At 38.2% G+C, this 21,416-nt stretch overlaps 1 pseudogene; it reads right to left on the reverse strand.

Annotated features, from left to right (window-relative positions):
- Positions 1 to 7,630: 7,630 nt before the first annotated feature.
- On the reverse strand, positions 7,631 to 15,969 carry LOC132624274 (probable polyamine oxidase 4; annotated as a pseudogene).
- Between the last annotated feature and the right edge of the window lie 5,447 nt (positions 15,970 to 21,416).

Genomic DNA, 21,416 nt, shown 5'->3' on the forward strand with positions numbered 1-21,416 from the left:
ATGTCATTACATATGGTTATGATAACCTTACTTGCTAATGCAGTATGTTCAATATATTCACAGATGAGTCTTTCAGAACAATTGATACATACATGTTTCTTATGAGTCTATTGAGAGTCATATGACAACCCTACTGGCCCACCTATGTTTATGTTGTTGTCACTGATGTATGTCAGATGGTACTTGACTAGTACGGTCAGGTGCCCATCATGGCCCTTCAGTTTGGGTTGTGACAAAACCTTACCTTAATCATACAAGAACAAGCTCTGGAATAGATCACTTCACTTGGGGGGAAACCTCCAACTTCAACACCAAAGAGATACTTGAAATCTACTAGCCTTAGTGAGCTTTCTAGCACTTGAATCACTTGACTCCCTTGAGCTTTGCCTTGATTTAGTATAAGAACTCATGGAGAGTTTTTGGGAGTGTGTTTGGGTCTGTTTTGGAAGAAAATAAAACCCCAAGAGTGAAAAATGAAATGTAAAGCAACACTTCTAAATCCACCGACTCAAAGTACGCCTTACATATAGGGGTCGTACTTCCATGCACGTCTCGTACATGTATCTCGTACATGGGATGTCATATTTTCAACTTTCTGCCAACTTCTAGAAAACCCTAGAAAATGAGGTACAGGACGTACAATTTTGTACGGGTCGTACATTATCCCGTACTTCTCAGATTTGTGATATGTCAGTTGCATTGGAAAGAAGACTCGCTGAACTTGAATTTACATAGTTATGCATTCCATAACTCCTCATTTTCTAAGTATATACCAACCTCATGTTGGACCAAAAATCTTGTCCAGAATTCTGCCAAGTTTTCCCAAAGTTTCGACAAATTTCTTCGATTCGCATTTTCTCCAATCCTTCCATAACTTACTAAACATGAACTTAAACCCTTATAAAAATAGAATAAGCATGTTTAATCTCATTTAACCTCGGAGATAATTTCAATGTCCAAGACTAGGGCAACCAACATACGACGAATATCAACGTACAAAACTACAAGGTGGAACAGGTGTCACCAATGAAAGGAGTTATGCGGTTTGGTAGAAAGGTTGAGCTTAGCCCTCGTTTTATTGGCCCTTACGATATTTTGAGAAGAATTGAGAAAGTGGCTTACAAGTGAAGTTACAATCTGAGATGGCTATGGTGCATCCTATGTTTCACATTTCGATGTCGAGGTTGTACAAGCCTGATCCTTATCATGTCTTGAATAATGAAGAGATTGAAATCAATTAAAGGTTGTCTTATGAAGAAGAACCTGTACAAGTCTTGGATCGTCAAGTTAGGAGGTTGAGAACGAAAGATGTGGCTTCGGTTAAAGTCCTGTGGCGTAATCATAATACTGAAGAAGCTACTTGGAAAGCTGAGGAGGACATGAAGAGGAGATATCCTCATTTGTTCCCCGTTACAGGTATGTGTTGAACCTTTTGGTTGTGTTTTCCTGTGAAACTTAGAGTGGAGTGTGAATCCCCCACTATTGCATTTAGGCTTCAATGATTCATTCATTATGTGGTTAATAGTATGTTATCTCTTAGGATGTTTCACTTTGCTAATGAGACTCCTGAAATTTCTGAAAATTTAAGGTTTAGTAAAAAAAATCTCAGGCCATGACTTTCACTCAGGGACGAATGATCCTAAGGGAAGGATAATGTAACATCCCATAAATCCGAATTAGGTGTGAATATGAAATAATTGGGTTTTAGATGTCATCTTAGATATATGGGTCCCTTCGAGTTGGGCACAAGTGTGAAATGATCTTTTCGGGGTCAAACGAAATAAGGAAGTTCGTTAGAAATCCTGAAATTTGTCTAAGTGTGAGATAGTTTTCGGTTATGTCCAATTTTTGGGTATTTACGTAGGGAATTTGGGAAATTCAAAACATGAAAGTTGTAGGTCTCTGAAATACCTTTCCAACCAAGTAAAATGGCACTCCAATAGAGCTACATACAGGGAGTTATGACTGTTTTGCTGAGCAAATATCGACTATCGAAAACGTATGTTAAGTGTGCGTCGCAGGCCCATCGCGCAAAATCCACCTGCAGTCAAAAATATCACCAGGCATTGGATCCGTGTCACATGGCCAATGCGGATCCCAGTGCTTGCGTTGTACCCGCGACGCGAACTCAATGCGGATCGAGGTATTTTCTGGTTCCGAATTTTCTTTAAGTTCTACCTCGTTGCGTTATTTTCCACTTCGTTCCAAAATGATATTTCTGAGGAAAAGAACCCTAGAAAATTCTCTCTAACCCTAGGGTGAATTCCTACTCAATCTTGATCATTCCCACACCATATTCATCCCCCCTTGATAGTATATCATCTCTCTAAAACTCTAAGTTCTTGAAATCTCAAGAAGAAAAAGAAGACAGGGGCATGTGGATTTCGTCTAAAAGGTAGAGTTTCTAAATTTTTCTGAGTATTAATAAACTTTGGGTTAGAGTAGAAAGTTCTACAAGGTTGGAATCCATTAGTGATTCATGAAAGGGTTCAAGAACCCGTTTGTAGGCTTAGAAAAGCCCTAGTTTTTAAATAAGGGTGGAAACCCCTAGAATTCGTTAAAGTTCTAAACTTTGTCATTTAAAAACCTTTGGAGTGTAATTGTTGAAGTGGGAAGAATCCAGTTGCTAGCTTATAAAGGGATTAGAGGTATGTCTCTTTTTGAACATACTCTTTCGATCGATTTTTATGAACTCTTTGGTTGTGGTTTGTGTGCGTGAGGGACCAGCCCACATTAAACCTTGTTTGTACTATATTATATATAAGTATTATTGTTTTCCTCCCTAAAGTATGATTGAAAAATTGAGATATAAAGCTTTGGTATTCGAAATCGAATTAACCCATAAGGGATGTTTAAACTTGATAATTGGAAAGCTTGACTATCTCGTGTGAATGCTCTATAATGGATTGTTTAGAACTTGAAACTGGTTTAAAGAAATGAACCCGATTTCTAAAAATTGAAATGACTTGATGTACCCCTATAATGGGATGATGAATATGATCCTTAATGAATAATGTGACTATAATGATATGACTTGTGATTCAGCTTCCATGCCTTGATTTGAGATCCGGCTTCTATGCTATGATTGTGATTAGACTGCTTTGCTATGATTCTCTATTGTTTTGATTGGCCTTGCTACTTTGGAGGAAGGGTAGTCACTATGGATCTTGTTAGGGTTAGCCTAGCCATTCCGGAGGAAGAGTGATCATCGAGGGTTACACACCCTGAAGTGGTATTTGCCTAACTATTCGGGAGGAAGGATGGTCATCATGGGTCAAATTGTCGCGGTGTGGTGCCTCTATGTTTTTTTGGGAACCTTGAATGGTCATCCCATTGTCATTATTGATTTTGGCCATTATTAGCATTGTGATATGAGTTTGTTTGCTTGTGAGTGGCTTGTTGACGATATTAAACTCGTTTACATGTGAGTGGCTGGTTGATAAATATTAAATTCGAAATGGAAAGACTCGAATAGTACTCAATGACATATTAAACTGGAACTGGTTTAAAAACGGATTTATGGTTTCTCGATTGATGGTTGTGAAGTTGTTAGTTTATCTTACCTCTAGATTTTCAGCCGTTTTTCACGTAAGCGGTATTACTGATCTTAATTATTTCATTTGGCTACATTATTTATTGTCCCCGAGACACTCACTGAGTACCCAGTACCAAGGTAGACCATTGTTATTTTTTTTGGTATGTTAAGTAATATTGATGAGCAGGTTCGTGATACGCCGACGACTTAGGAGAACTTGCTACTTCTCGAGATCTTTTTGTCACGACCCAACCCGCCATGACTGGCACCCATCTAAATCCTAGTGGGCGAACCAACATACAAGACACCTATCCATTCAATCCGGTTTTATATTAACCACGCTAAACAGTATTACTCATTCAAACATCAAATAAAGAAAGTATGTCATGTCATGTCATAAAATACTGAAATAAGTGCGGAAGTTCTAACTATTACAAATCCCCAAAATCTGAAAGTCATCGTATAGGACTCTAAGCTATGTCTAAGAATCTGAACTCTAACAAATAAGTAATCCATAATGTTCAGAGTACGAAAAGACATCATAGCAAGAAGATCTTCGGGTGGCCTGGCATGGGAAGAAGCTCACCCCAAAATCTGTCAACAAATATCCTCCACGCTAGGTGTGAGGATGAGCAGCGGTCTCTATATTAAAATCTGCACTCAAAGAATACAACAAGGTAGTATCAGTACAAACACTATGTACCGGTTGATATCATAGGCCGACTAAGATTAGTATCATGCATATTCCGTAAAATCAATAAAATAAAACAAGCCAGTCAACAGACATGAATATCAATAAATCACAGCAAGTCAACCAAGGACAAGCACAATCAAATCACCAAAATGTCAAGCATCACAATCACGTAAGCCACAATGGAAATAAATTTACCACAATAACCTCACTCGATGTACATACATGCTAGCTGATGTCTTAGCTCAGTAGCCATGACCTGCAGGGGACCCATGGTGTCCATGCACCACTCATTCCGGAATACTCTATCGGACTCGAGCACAAACCTCCGCCCCGGAACGAACCTCAGTCACTGAACATATCAAAGTACCTCTCATTTTCGGAACGATCCTCAGACCACGAGCCCATACTCTAGGTCACAAAAGTGCCTTTCCATACCTCTTACAGAACAGTGTTTCTTACCTTCCCAGTATCAACAATCAACTCATCATTTCATGTCACAATACCCTTGAGAAGATTATATTAGCTTCTCATCACAACACATCCACTGTAGATTCAATCACACAGCAATAATGGCACGAAGCCGACACAAACACCCAATCACATTCACGTAGGAACTTAGCCACACAATACCATGCATGAAAACTAGACATGCGTCCTAAGTAGATCACAAAACATACAATCAGCTAACCAAAGTCTAACTTAAGTAAATCGTAACATACCTCAAAGTAGAGCTGGAACACGCAGGTTACTCTGCTACAACATTTCCTTTCCTTAAAGCCTCAATAAGTTCACGGTTTAAAAATAGAAGGCTCAATGAGTCACATTGCTCAATTCACAAAACACCAAAGCAAGAATACCCTTCACTTACCCCATTCTAAGGGTGGATGATTTTCTTAGTGATAAACAACCTATCAAGGCCCCTAGTATTCATTTAGCATCAATTTATACAACATCCTATCAAATATTCCCGTTACAAACAGTTTTCTATGGCAAAGACACCATTTTTATAGAACTCTAGATCTCCAATCACTTAGTTTATGATTCTAAAAGTTCAATTTATGACAAATAGCAACTAATCAATCCATTTAAATGATAAATAAGCAATAATAACCCTAACCCATCAAGTTTAGAAGGTTTATTGACATTCTAGAGTTTCTACTTCACTTTCACCATTAAAGACCCACGAAGATAATTACAATAATGAAGGGGAATGGAATGATAGAATGAAAAGCAATAGAACTTACCTCTCAAGGTTATCTTGCCCTAGCTTGAAAATTATCTCTAGGTGTTTGTCTGGAAGTGTGTTGGGGTTTTGTGAGAAGAGAAAATAACACTGAGTATATAAAATTCGGGCTACTGTTTTACATCGATTGCTACAGCAGTCATCACGCCGCTGCAGTGGTACTGCTATAGCGATTAAGTGACAGTTATAGCGATTAAGTGACCACTATAGCGGCCCACCACGAAACCTCAGAACTATGGTGGTCCATCCACCGCTATAGCGGTGCCGCCATAGCGGTACATTGTTTGCTACAACGGCCACCAAGGAAATTGATGGCCGCTGGCAGCGGTACTTCCACCGCCAAAGGGGTACATTTTGGGCAGTGAGCTCGATTTTGTCCAGTTTTCCCCCCTATCACCCCAGATTTCATCCAAGGCCTCAAAAACATAACACAAAACATGCACACAAACAAAAAAACGCCCTACGAATGCACCCGCGGCCTTGGAATTCCAACGGAGTCCTAATTTCCCATAACGATCGGAAGGGTCGTTACACTTTTAGTGAGCCCACATGTTTGTTCGTGGGGCACCTCTCGATAATTTTTCATTTGTTTAGATTGGTGGGCTGCGTCCTGAGACTTTTGACACTCTTTATTTCGTAGAAGCTCCTTAGATGGTTGTTGAACTCTGGGTAGTGTTATTGATGTTTTTCCATAATTGTTGGGGCATGTTTCCACGTATTATTTAAGTATGGATTTATATTTCTGCTGTTTTATTTTAATGAGCATGACTTTATCTTGGATATTTGCAAAGGGTTTGTCTCTTATTTATTAGATAATTGCTGATTGGAGAGTATCAAATGTTTTCCGTATATAATAAGTTTCTTCCGATGTTGTTCATGACATCGGATGCCAATTACGTCTAGGGTGGGTCTTAGGGCGTGACAGTTATCCCGAGCGAGAATCTTACAACCCAACATAAGCTCGTGGTTATGAATTTAGATATTAAGATCAACAAGAAGATGAGGGTTGCGTATGACTAACCTAGGATTAATTGGGGAGGCCTGAAGTCAAAGGTCGGGAGATTGGAGAGAAGTTGGTGGTTATGGGGGCTAGGGGGAGTAGTGAGGACACTGATAGTACGTGGGCTTGGACAGCTGACTATATCTGGGAAGTACCTGGAGAGGTTTTAGGGGTCTTGAAGGGTAATCCAGATGAGCATAAATGAGATTGGTGGTGGAACGGAGAGGTCCAACAAAAAGTGAAGCCAAAAAGGTTGCTTACACGACGTTACTGAAAAGCTTAGATCACTACAAAAAAAACAGCGTTTAGTGACGGACGTATTCCGTCGCTAATCAGCATATATCTGTTGCTAAACATATGTTGTGACGGATTAGCGACGGAATGTCGTCTGTTACGATTTTGCGCGTTGCTAACCTATTAGCGACGGAAAAATGAAATCCGTAGCAAACTTAGCGACAGAGTAGCGACGTATGAGATCCGTTCCACATTATAGCATGGAATATTTTGTTGCTATTGTTATGAATTCCGTGACTAATTTCATATTTCATTTCGTCGTTTTAGTAAATTAGCGACGAAAACCATTGTCGCTAATCCGTCGCAAAATATTGAATTATTTGTACCTGCATTTAGCGACAATACAATATTTGTCGCAGTTTGTAGCCTACTGTTTTCTCTCTAGCAACGACCAAAATCCGTCGCAAATCTATCACAAATATTTTTCTTCCGATTTTTTTTAAGTACACCTGTTGAAACATACTAAATACAAATTAATAAATACCCTTAAAAATAACTGAAATTCACATAAAATAATATTTATAAAAAAGATTCAAAATAGATAGCAGAATCCTAATCGTTAAGTCCAAAACACCGACAACACCAAGCTATCAACTACCAAAAGAACCCACACATCCATCAAATATTGTTAGTGCATAATTTTGTTCTTTCCAACAAAAAGCAGATAACATAAAAAACTAATGCAAGGGTGAAGGACAACGATCATCATCAGAAACTAAAGGATCAACATCGTCAATGTTAGCAGTAGTAGGATGAGGCACTATGGGTGTCACAACTGATGGTTTGTCGATAGGACTATTTTGATGATGTGATGGTGAAGATATCACTCCGCGTGCCTTATCAATAAATAAAGGAATCAAGCGATCAGTCAGGGTAGGAATCAATCGCATCATTAACTCCTCCATATTTTCTGTCGGTGTTGATTGAGAGGTTGAAGGTGCTGCTGATGCTGAAGCATGAAAGCCAGAATTGACGCAAAGATTCGGCCCATAATAACTTTGTGCTTGAGATCCAAGACCATATATTCTTCTCTTCCTTGTTCCCCCAGAAGAGAAGCCTATCATATACATCCGTTGGCTTTCCGACCAGATCATACGAGTAACATCCTAGTGAGTCGGGATCCGTTCCCCATCGTGATACAAGATACTGAACCTGCAAATAGTACCAGATATATAGCTATCAGCTCAACAGTTATAGTTGGAGAGAGTTTAGACATACTTCACTACTTTGATTCTCATAGAGACCAATTTATCCACAATTTAAGGAAGTGTGTTAGACAAACAGATCGATCTGCTGGCTTGCTGGTGATAAGGACCAAGTTATCTTCAGTACAACAACAACAACATACCCGGTGTGATCCCACAAGTGGGGTCTGGGGAGGGTGGGGTATACGCAGACCTTACCCCTACCTTTGTGGGGTAGAGAGGTTGTTTCCGATCATTTTTACAAAACAGGTTTGAAAAGAAAAATACAAGAATAAAGAAGCTATGATGACAAACCAATTTATCTTACCCCTACCTTCGTGGGGTAGAGAAACTTTCTGATACACCAACTTATCTTTAGTAAATTGAGCAAATTTTAGAGTCAAAATAAGAAACTAAAAAAATGTACTAGATTGAATGTGCTTCCTCATTTTACTTTTTGATTATTTTCCCTTTACAAGTTTTTCTGCTGGGGTTTAAGGAAAAATGTAAACAAATACGAAGGTCTAAAACCCATGATGCAAAGTAGTGCACACTCACAAATAGAAGGAGAGAAACTTTAAATATCCAAACAATTTTTTAGTTACAAACAATGCAAGCAGCAGTAATAATTTTAGTGGAATTATGTAGGAGTAGGGATTACATACAGGTTCAGGTGTATCAGGAAACATTTTTTTCAGCTGCCGCATAGAAAAATCAGCAGCATCTCTGTCTGATAATTTCTCTACATCATAAGCAAGTCTTCCAGCAGCCATATAGACAAGGACTTGATGCCTTGTTGCCTTGTGGAGGTTAAGAAAATACCCACAAGCATAAGAGGTAGGTGCAACAATGCCTAACAATTCAACATTTGGCCAAAATACATTATCAAATCGTAATGCAATCTTGTTTTCGTTGCCCACACCAAGATCTGCTATTGCAGAAAGCATCCATTTTGGCAACTTTGGTTTGAACTCAATTAAGTTGGCTTTGAGGACCCCAACAGGCACAGTTATTATAGCACCATCAACAACAAAATTCTTCCCATCCTCAACGTAACCATCACCTTGTTATACCCATTTGTAATCCTCTTCACCCTAGAATTAGATCGACAGAAAATTAGAATTGCATAAAAGACCTAGAGACTGAAATCTAGGTAAATCAAAGAAAAGAAATTACTGACAAAAAGAAAAGTTATATTTGCCTCATTTGTTTCTCCAAAACCAATTCTTGAAAATACTGGGGAGTGGGTTGGGATCTGGGTGGGGGTTTTGAGAAATTCTTAACGAATGTGCGGCAGAAAAGTTGCATCATAGCTGCCCCCAAGGCTTCAGTCCAGTGGTAAGAACAGAGCGCGTGATGTGTAGGTTAGGCACATCACGAGTTCGAATTATGCCACAAATAAAAGCCTAGTATTTAAGTGGAAAGTCATCCACTGAGTAGTGTGCCACTGTTCCTCATGAATTTCTCGGTTAAAAGAAGAAGGTCGCATCATAACTGATATTCTCAAAATGTCCAAGAAAAACAGAAAAATTTACCAAGGCAAAAAACTCGACTCTGATGCAGGAAGGTAATCCACCATAGATTGGGAAGAGGTTGGAAAAGGTATAATACAAATAAGAAAGAAACATTTCCAGCAGATGAAACCCTTCCGGGAATTGTTTCCTTTGCCTTTCCTTTTTTAGGGATGGGGGTCGGAGAGATGACTATGTCGGGCTGTGGTATGACTTAAAAAAAATTAAAAAAAAAGGGATAACGTTTTGTTTCTTAACTTTCCCATAGAAAATCTAGTAACAAGAAGATTCAATCATAAGTCCCAAGTTGGTCTCTTTGTGGGTTTAACAGTCACAAGTGCTGCCTTAATCTTGAGATTCTAAGTGAAATGCCAACAGTATGACAAGCTATAGAAACAACAAACAATATTTCAAACTTCACATTTCACAGAAAACCCCAAGCATACCTATGATTCAAACGAATATCAATATCTTTTGACAACGCCTCTATCACCGGGTAATAACCCTGCACCATTAGTCCATGACCACCCGTAAGAACTTGCTCCTGTACACAAAATAAACAACGGCAATATTACAAATTTAGGAAATTATTTCATCAATCATATCCAAATGGTGGAAATTTAAAACATCTAATGTAAAATGCAGCCCCAAAATTTCCAATCTTGAAGTATGTAGATATCTGAAAAATGGTAGCTATAACAGCACGAGTTGTGCCTTTATCTTCCGAAGGTACTTGATAGTTCTTTTACTTATCGCATTATTGATCCTGCCAGTTAGAGCGTCTTTGGGGATTGGGCAGAGTAAAAAACTCTTTTAGATAAACAAATTATTCAATAATACTTTTTTAAAAGTTAACACCTTAAAATTTACATCATATGTTGCATGTACAACTTATACCTCGAAATGCAATTTCAACTCGAGCAAAAATAATCATGTCAGTAGAAGGTATGTTGCAAGGTTCACATCACATAAGCCAAAAATCTTCAATAACATGGGAAAACAATCACCCAAGAAACTTAGAATAACAAGAAAGTAAAATTAAAAAAAAAAATTGAAAAACTTGCCTGATCCCAGGTTTTCAGAGAGATCGTGTCTGCATCGGCAGCAAACCACACCTCCATTTTGCATATGTACCACTGCAGTACTTCATGAGAGATTCCTTCTTGCCTGCAGCATATGTGATCAGTAAATATAACTAGATTAAGAATTTAATAAAACAAACATAGGTTGGTTATAAGAGAATCACTATTTCCCCATACCTCAGCTCAGGATGCCTGCCCAATACAATAGATATTGCTTGAAGAACCGATATGTCATTACTATTCTCATTTCTCACTTTCTCAGTCTGCATTAGCCGATACACGTAATCATTCATTTGCGCCTTCATAAAAACCTCAAAAGGAATAGCACTTGCTGAAATAAATACAAAGCAAAGCCAACCTCATTGAGGATTTTCTTGAATACATCTCCTACTTCAGCAACTGTGTTTTGAGGAACTTGATGACCATCCATGTCAAACAGCATGCAGCTTTAAAAAGAAAGAAAACATGATCAGTCTCATGAACGGTGGAATAATGTCTCTAGTTAATTTACATAAAAGCAAAAAGAGTATAGGATAAAATCTAGCAGACACAACATGGTACAAAATAATCATACTGAGAGATGTTGAAGGCAAGTAACAATTCTTTCACACAGGCGAACTATAAGTCTGTTATATTTTTTCATTGTGAATCACAGTACAATAAACCACAAGATACTTTCTTGCAGAAAAATTACAGTGACAATTCAAGAACAAGCTAACAAATTTTTAGCCCCGATTTCTGAGTGGCTGCATCAGAATGGAGACAGAGAACGGGACTTGAGAATCTTAAGCTAAAACTTTCAGGTGTAACTAAGAGAACCGGAGCACCGCCCCTCCCCCCCCAAAAAATCCAATTTACCTTTCCAAATCATGGTCATACAGCACTGAGTCATCACCACTAGTTCGATACAAAGTAAGCCCCAACCGTCGTATCAATAGAGCCAAAGGATTGTAATTGCACACACCATGGTGCCTGAGATGCAATTTGAATATAACAGGAATAAATATATAGTTCTGGATAGAAAATTGGAAAGGAAAATGTTAGTGTTACTCGCCATGAAGCTCCCATATCAACTGGACAACCAAAGGAGTTGTCAGTGTGTATGCGACCACCGAGTCTATCCCGTGACTCCAGCAAGAGCACCTGGATAAAATTAGACCAGCTTAATTAGCAAGAAATAAATCAGAACAAAAAGACGCTACGTGTGAAAGAGGTTTGAAGTCATGAGTAATCTCACCTTAAAAGAAGCATTCTGAAGGAAACGTGCAGCAGCTACCCCTGAGATACCTCTACCAATTACAATGACTGACGGAGATAAGCCGTTTGGCCTCCCTAAGCGGGGTGGTAAAGATCCTGGTTAACCAAAAAGAAAGAATCAGATCAGATTTCTGTTTTCAATTGAAAAATCATGCGACCCACCATACAACAAGAAAGAATCAGATCATATTTCTGTTTTCAATTGAAAAATCATGCGACCCGCCATACAACATACCTACACTCTTCAGCTGGCAGGAATATATCTATTCAAACATTAAGATCTCCAACAAAGTAAAGCAGAAGCTTAAGGTAGAGCGTTAAACCAAATGAAGTTCAATTAACATCCAGGAGAGGAGGCAACTTAGCAATTGAAATTGGGGGGAAAAAAGGCAAAAGTTTCGCGTGAATAAGCTATAAGACAAACTTAAGAATGGAGTAAAAGTGGCTTTTGAGCAGAAGAAGTGTTTAACATGTTTCTTCTAATTCCAAGAATTCCTAGGTGCAATATGTTTCCAGTAAAATATGTCAAGACAAATGACATCACTTGAAAACAAATAATTTGTAAACCAAAATGAAAAGCTTATAACTTTCTTTTTTTATATTCAAAAAATCGCATGTGGTCTAGCTGGCCCAGTCTCAGTTGGGTATATATTTGAAACTCGGATATGAGTCCATCACTCTACTCTCAAGTCTCATCTACTTAAATAACGGGCTATAGTCCTCATCCACACTCGTGATGTATGCCTACCACACATTCTCTATGCACTTCTTTTACTGTTGAACCAAAGCTCTAAGTGTGGAAAGCTTATAAATATAAGAGGGTATTGTTCCTTGAAAGACAAATCAATTTATTCCTCTCAATTGTTCACATTTCAAATGATATGAGCACCTATATGAACTACATAAAGACCCTTTGCTTATTTAATCCACATTTTTCCCAATCAGAAAAAATTAAAAATCATAGCTCTGAGTTACATAAATATAAGCCCACACATATAACACATGCTAACAGCATTAAGCTGTCATAATCTTAGTTCAATTTCTTGACGAACAAATATTGATTCTGCAATAACTTCATTGCTTTTCGTCCATAAATTTCAGTAAGATCATAGCAACCACAGTAATTAAGTTAGGAATAAACTTATAATATTATAAAAGAAAATTGGGTACGGGGTAGAGTTATTATAAAAAGGGTAGGGCCATAAAAAGGGTAGGGCAAAGGATAAAATAGATTATTAATCCCTCCGTCTCAATTTATGTGGCACTTTTTGCATGGGCATCTAACCTTGTTACCGCTCATGTAATTTCGTTGAGAAAGTGCAAATTGGATAAAATTATCTACACCGGTTACAAAGGTAGAGTTTATACCCCCTCGGCCATCCAACCTATCATACATCCAATCACGCTCTAGATTATTCATGTTCCTATTAATGTTGACATAAACAAAGCAATCAAATTCATGCTCTGTCTTCATATCATTAATACAACCGAATGACCTCTAAATGGAAGAACAAGCTGAAATAACTTAGTGAAACAGAACATATCATTCACCTTTTAGTTAAAAAAAATGACAAACTGAAACAAAAAAAATCGAGTAAGAAACCCAGTTCACTAACATTGATTTCAAATCACAGAATATAAAGAATGTTGAGTTCTTCAAGCTTTTTCTCGACATGCAACGAATTAAAACAAACTTTAACCACCAAATAATATTATCCTACAAGGTTTAGCACAAACAAAGGTCGAATTTCCATTTTCATCAGATTTTGGCCCAAATAGAGATTCCCAACACTTAACCTTCAAATAAATTATAAACCCAACAGTTTTCAAGACACCTAACTTCGATTTTAGTCAAAAAAAAACACTTAAAGGCACTCTGTGAAAGAACTTCCCATAAAACATAGAAAAATCAAAACATACCTTTCCTTTAGATAAAACATGCAGCAGAAGAAGAGAAAAACACAATAGAAACCCTAGATTCACATTATTTTGATCTATGTTGTGCGCTCTCTCTCTCTCTCTCTCTCTCTCTCTCTCTCTCTCTCTCTCTATGTTAGCAATTTCGCATACTCTCTCTCTATATCTGTGTTGGGCGTGTTTGAAGTGAAATGAAATAAATGTGTACCCTAGGATATATCTTCTTTTTTAACACTTGACGACGGAATAGCGACAGATTTTATATTCCGTCGCTAAATAATACATTGATTTCTTTTAAAGATTAATATTGCGACAAACATTTCCGTTGCTGCAAATATATATTTTTTTCGAGAAAAATTAAAAGGCCTAGCGACGAATTTTTCGTTGCTGAATCCGTCGCTACATAAAAATAAAATTTGTCGCGCCTCTTCTGTTGCTAAGTCTGTAGTGAAATTTTAGGCGCCAAAATTTCGCACTAATCATTAGTGACGAAACTCAGTTTTCGTTGCTAATCCATCGCTATATAATGAGATAAAATTTTAGTTGCTTTTCTCGCGACAAAATGAGCAATCTGTAGCTAATCCGTCATTAATTAGCGACAGAATATGGTCTGTCACTAATATTCCGTCACTAAACGCTGGTTTTTTAGTAGTGGATGAGGAGGACAAGAGGAGGAATAGATAAAAGTACAAGACGATCGAAGAAGGAAGCGAAGCTAGTGGTCACGGTGGCTAAAACGACAGCTTTTTAGTACTTGTATAAAGAGCTCAGCAAAGGAGAGGATAGGAAGTTGTATAGGGCCGCCAAGGCAAGATAGAAGGGACCGTGATCTCGATCAAGTGAAGTGCATCAAGGACGAGAGTGGTGAAGTATTGATAGAAGAGGCATATATTAGAAAGAGATGGCAAATGTATTTCCAGAAGCTCCTAAATGAATAAGGTGGCAGGGAAATCGTGTTGGGGAGTTAGAGCATTCCGAGAGTCGTAGAGATTTTGGGTATTGCGGAGGCGTAAGGTTGTGGAGGTTAAGTGGCTTTTCGTAAGATAAGTAGGGAAAGGGCGATCGATCCAGATGAGATCCCGATAGAGTTTTAGAGGATTTTAGGCACTCTATACGAGACAATGTATATAGTACTATTAATTAATTTTCGATCGTGGATACATATGTATCCTTAAGATACTGAAATGGCTACCATTATTGGTATCAAATAGCTCTTATCTTCAGCGGGGTAAAGTAGTTTGATAGCTCGCAAGGCTCATAACCTTGAGGTCTCGGGTTCAAATCCTGGCTCCGCAACATCTTGTTTTGCAAAACTAGGCAGGTATGAGGTAGCTGGCTAGGCTGTTTAATGTCATTCTTAGGATGACTAAATTGCCAGAAGAATTAAGGTGGAGTACAATGGTGTCATTTTACAAGAATAAGGGTAATATCAAGAATTAAACAACTGTGGGGGGTATCAAGCTACGAAGCCATACTACGAAGATTTGAGAGAGTGTGGTTGAGATGAGGATGAGGAAGGGTGTGTCTATCCCAGAAAACCAATACAGATTCATGTTGGAACGATCAACTACATAAGTCAGTCATCTTGTATGGAGATTGTAGAAGCAGTATTGGGATAAGAAGAGGGATTTGCGCATGGTATTCATCAACCTGGAAAAGACATAAGATAAAGTTCCAGGGAGGTCTTCCGGAGATATTTGAAGTATAGGGGTGTACCTATGGCTTACATTAGGATAATTAAGGACACGTATGATAGTGTGACACCCCAACTTTAGAGCAAAGTCCCAAATCAGCAAAACACATGAGAGATGATGGGTATATAATGGTACACCTCAAAAAATTTTGCGTTGTTTGCATCGTAAGTAAACTAACATAAGCCGGAGAGGTCATGGAACCCTTATGAGGTTAAGGAAGACTTTTAATAATTGCTAAACAAGTGTCTAAAGATTTTGGGATCTAGTGAATTGAAGAAATTAAGTTTGTTAAAATTTTGAAAAACCTTGGCAGAATATTGGACAGGTTGATAGAGGTGTATCTCCTAGAATATGAGGCTTTATGGAACGCACAACCTATGTAAATTGAAGTTCATTGAGTCTAGTTTTCAACGCAACAAACCGTTCGTCAATACGACATTGGAATATAAAGTTATGGGCGTTTCAAGATAAGCTACCAGATGGCTTCTCCGCTGGCCCACTTGGAAAGTCGGTGGAACCAACTTTCAAAGGGTATAAATAACCCCCATTATTCCCCATTTATCATCATTTACACTTCTCTTGAGCTCCATAAACATCCATATACTTCTTCTAAACACTTATAGTCCCTTAGATCAAGAATTCATCAATATTTACACTAAATCCTCAACTAGTTCATACAAAGGTGACTGTTCCTACTTCTACTTAATGTTGTGGTGAGTTTGATTTTGAAGCAAGTTGTGTGAGTGGAATTTCTTCAACTATAAGGTATGTTTTTTATCTTATCTCTTATGTTGAGTTGATTTGAAGGTTTAGCAAGTCTTAAAAGTGAAAATAGTTATGTAGGAAATATCATAAAGTGTAGTGTTGTAGTGTTGAGTCCATGGGCTGTTTTGAACATGTTGTGCCTATGTTGTTGAGCTAATTTCCATGTTTATGGATAGTATCTTATGTTGTTGATGTGTTGATGAGATTATGATCCTTGATTGGAAAGAAAGGAAGTGTATATGGTTACTGTATATTAGTATACTTTGGGTTGTTTGGTGTATCTTCTTGTATGAATAGTGAAAGGAGTATTTAAGGACTTTTGTAAGTTTGTTGTTGTTATTTTGGGTTGTTGTATATGTTGAGCTGATTGGAGAGTAAGGGGAAATGCTATCCGTTTTACACGAGAATCAAGTTGTCGTTGATATACGTGATATACTAGTGCCATCTAAGTTTGCTTATGTATTCCTTATTATAGGAGTTGGCGTGCTAGTTGTGATTAGCCCAAATTGTTGGATTGCTTGGACGACTTGAGGTATGTTAAGGTTGTTCCTTCTTTTCTTGGCATGATTCCATAGATAGTAACAGCATAACGAACCTTATGACTAGAGATTTGTCAAAGTAGAGCTCATCCTATTGTGGCATAGCTTTCGAGTGTTATGTTATTCTTTTTGAGGGCCCATATCCTCTCCCTATGTCCTTAAGTTTATAGAGAGACAGAAGAGACATGTTACAGTATCAGTATTTTTCAGCATATGCATGATATACATATATTTGCTTTAGCCTGGCCACTTGGTCAGTGAGACATTTTCTTTAGCCTGGCCGCTTGGTCAGTGAGACAGATATGCCTGGCCTACGGGTCAGTAAGACAGATTGTCTGGCCTACGGGTCAGTAAGATAGATTGCCTGGTCAACGGGTCACAGATCAGGTGAGATATTCAGGGTATTCAGGTGAGTATTTAAGGACTTTTGTAAGTTTGTTGTTGTTATTTTGGGTTGTTGTATATGTTGAGGTGATTGGAGAGTAAGGGGAAATGCTATCCGTTTTACACGAGAATCAAGTTGTCGTTGATATACGTGATATACTAGCGCCATCTAAGTTTGCTTATGTATTCCTTATTATAGGAGTTGGCGTGCTAGTTGTGATTAGCCCGAATTGTTGGATTGCTTGGACGACTATAGGTATGTTAAGGTTGTTCCTTCTTTTCTTGGCATGATTCCATATATAGTAACAGCATAACGAACCTTATGACTAGATATTTGTCAAAGTAGAGCTCATCCTATTGTGGCATAGCTTTCGAGTGTTATGTTATTCTTTCTAAGGGCCCATATCCTCTCCCTATGTCCTTAAGTTTATAGAGAGACAGAAGAGACATGTTACAGTATCAGTATTTTTCAGCATATGCATGATATACATATATTTTCTTTAGCCTAGCCACTTGGTCAGTGAGACATTTTCTTAGGCTGGCCACTTGGTCAGTGAGACAAATATGCCTGGCCTACGGGTCAGTAAGACAGATTGCCTGGCCTACGGGTCAGTGAGATAGATTGCCTGGCCAACGGGTCAGTGAGATAAATTGCCTGGCCGATGGGGTCAGTGAGACAGATTGCCTGGCCATATATATATATATATATATATATATATATATATATATATATATATATATATATATATATATATATATATATATATATTACAGTTGCCTGGCCACTTGGTCAGTGAGATATATGATATCATTATATTGCATTTCATATAAGACAGATCATGTGAGATATTCAGGGTATTCCCTCGCCTCCAGATTATATTGTTTAGCTCAATTTCAGTTTCAGATATACTCTTGCCTTACATACTCGGTACATTATTTATACTGACATTCTTTTTGTATAGGGACGCTACGTTTGTGCCTTACATACTCGGTACATTATTTGTACTAACGTTCTTTTTGAATAAGGATGCTACGTTTGTGCCCCCAGGTAGACAGGGAGACGGTTCGAACTCCTAAGCGGTCTTTTCAGCGCTCGTACAGCAGCACTCCACTTTTTCCGGAGTTGCAGTCCAATTGGTAAGTTTTTTTTTCGTTTATAGACACGATGGGTAGGCTGGGCCCAGTCCCGACCATGATAAAGTTATGCTTCCTCTCGAGGCTTGTAGATGAGTCCTGTGTATAGTGTGCCAGTGTGATAGCCTTGTATATGTTTATTTTGGTAGTGTTGGTTGTACGACCGTAGCAGCTCGTCGGCTTACTCAATTATATATATATATATATATATATATATATATATATATATATATATATATATATATATGTGTGTGTGTGTGTGTATATGTATAGGGTGTGTATGCCCTGTTCAGACGAGACAGCCAGTGTTTATGTATATCTATATTATGTCCTTGCCGGCTTATTGGCATTGTCTTTGTGCAGGTAGGCCCTATCGGCCTAAGTTGAGGGTTACCCCTCCAAAGTTACAGATTTAGAGTGGTTCGCTTGGGCCAAGTGTGGCATCGGGTGTCGGCCACACCTCTCCAAATTTGGGGTGTGACAACCTTGGTATCAAAGCAGGTCTGTGCTACGGAGTCTACAAGCAGTGTCCAGTAGAGTCTTGTTAATGGGTGTGTAGCGTGCCACACTTATAAACAGGAGGCTACAGGGCATTTAGGATGGTTACCCTTCTTTGTATCCTAGATCATGCTATAGAGCTGAGTCATAGGATGTAAATCTTCAACCCTGACCTCTGTTGTTTTATAGTTTAACGATGACTCCTTCAGAAAGGGATTACGGGTGATTCGAGGATTGCAATGATGACGGGGGAAGGAAGAGGAGTAATATCAAAGAGGAACCTAGAATGGAATCTGTGGTCAGGCGACAGGTTAAGAGTGCAACTGGTAACATGGCAATGGTATGATTAGACAGGAAAAGTGTATATATATATAAGACATGGTTCGACGGAGGAATTATATCCACAGAGTTTCGAATAATGGGTGTCAAGAGGAAATCTGTAAGACATGAACGTCTTGCAAGTAAGGGGAGATAGTACAGTATGAGGGGATGAGTGATGACGCCAGGTATAATTTGTGTTGTATTAATGTTTATACATTCTTAAGGGTGGTATCGATATATTATATACAATTTTGTTAAGATAACTTTTGAAGTATTATTGAGAGGACTTAAAAGAAGAGAAGTTTGATGGGATTTTCAGTTGGACGATAGGCAAATGGCTGTGGTTATACCGGGAGTGGTTAGCAACCTTGGAAGTATTTTATTAATGAGACATCGATATTATTAGATGGCAGTTGTAACTTTCCCTCGAGGTAAGACATGGAAAGGATACGTATGTGTTTAAATATAACCCTTGAGTATAAATATGCCAATGATTTCTGAGTAGAAAAAGGTAAAGCAGGAATTACGGAAACGGAAAAGAGTATCAGTTATAAGGATGATGATGCTTAATGTCTAAAACAGGATAGGATACGGAATGCAAGATTCGTGTTTAAAATTATCTAAGGGGTTGTATGCGAGACCTACATGAGTGTTTTACAGTTATGTAAGTTGTTATACATGTTGGGAAAAAGAGTATAAGTGTTTGAAGTTAAGCGAATCAAAGAGAATATGTTTCGTCGGAAGGATCGCATAAGGGCTGTTTGACGGCTATCTTGACGAACCGTCGAGTGAACCGCCGAAGTGAGGCGGTGTAACTTTTGTTATATAATTTTGATCCATGGTTTATTTTCATTCATTCCTCACATTACCCAGAACTAAAACATTCTCTCCAAAAGTTTTATTATCACAGGATTATTAAATTAGTAGCACAAGACGGAATAGCTAATGAAAGAAGCAAGAGATGCTCAAAAGAATTATCTTTATGATGGGAAATGAAGGGGGTTTGAGGTCGCAAGTTGGTATAAGATACGCCCTTCTCTGATGAGGTAAACTTGTAGTCTGAAAGAGGCCAACCAGAAGGTCGAACATTTATGTAACGAAGAAGAGGGAGGAACGTTAACAATTTGGGAGGATTTTTGAGAAGAGACTCTTGTGATAGATGCCATTACAGTGATTGGATGGGCAAACTAGCAATAGAAGAAAGATGATTACCGGAAAGGCGATAAGGAAAATTTTGAAGATCTCCTTGATTGAAGATTAGGCCCATCTAAGGCCAGTACGTCTATGAGAATATGTGACCCGCTACATGTATGTGCAACTGACTAGATAGACTCAGACGACGAACAGTTACAGCTAAGATTAGTCGCGAAAATTACTGGGAGTAAGTACTTGCAAGAAAGATGAGAGATAAATGGGATGTCAAATATAGAGTAGTGGGTTAACACCCTAAGGGGGAAGACAAGATGACAAGTATTGGATCAGGAGTGAGCTTTGTTAGAAGATGGAAAGATAATAACAAAGGAATTGGAAACTACCTCAACGGGATATTACGCTAGCAGGCTGATGAAGTGTGAGGATGATTTGACGATGAACATAACCAGTCAGTCTTATGCATGAATAAATAAAGATTGGGGGATAGTACTCCAAAGAAGTAATTACTCAAAATTTCAAGACAAGGGTGTAATAGGAAGTTCAATAATGAAGAAGCAGGGAAGGATTAAGTATGATGGTACTCGAAGTAAATAATGGACTAAGATAAAAGTTAAGTGAAATAGCCACTGCGACCTAATCGTGTGGATACGAAGTTCCAGTATCATATACCGGTTGGAAAATCATTGTACAGGGAAAGCCTTAAAGGCAAAAGCATTCGATTCGGAATCTAGTAACGTCCTTGTCGAGGGAAGGATGCGGAGTTAACGATAGAAGAAGGCTGAAATTAGAATGAACTAGTCGAGGGAATGAGAGTACTTGACGGTAACAACCTACAATGAGAAATAATGTGTGTATGATTATATAGGAGCGGAAGTTTATAAATGATACGAGAATATCAGGCATAGAATATTCAGGAAGTAATAGAATTAGAGTCACGTTATAAGTAAATGGAAAGAGATGGACCTAAATGAGGAACTAGAGGCTAGTGGCGGTAGTGAAGTGGATAATGAGGAGTAAGTTCTTGTAAGACAGTTTCATTGTATTAGAATAAATAAGGATGGATCTAGCACTGAAATGGATACATCTATTCTGGAAGATAACAGAAGGGTATAGAATCATATACTACAGAAATGATATAAGTATATGTGAGGCTTGCTAAGATCACTATAGAGCTTCAACTGGTGAAGCGTAGCGTAGTTGAGGATAGCGATA

Source organism: Lycium barbarum, chromosome 12, assembly GCF_019175385.1.
Source record: "Lycium barbarum isolate Lr01 chromosome 12, ASM1917538v2, whole genome shotgun sequence".
In the NCBI taxonomy this organism is placed as follows: Eukaryota; Viridiplantae; Streptophyta; class Magnoliopsida; order Solanales; family Solanaceae; genus Lycium; species Lycium barbarum.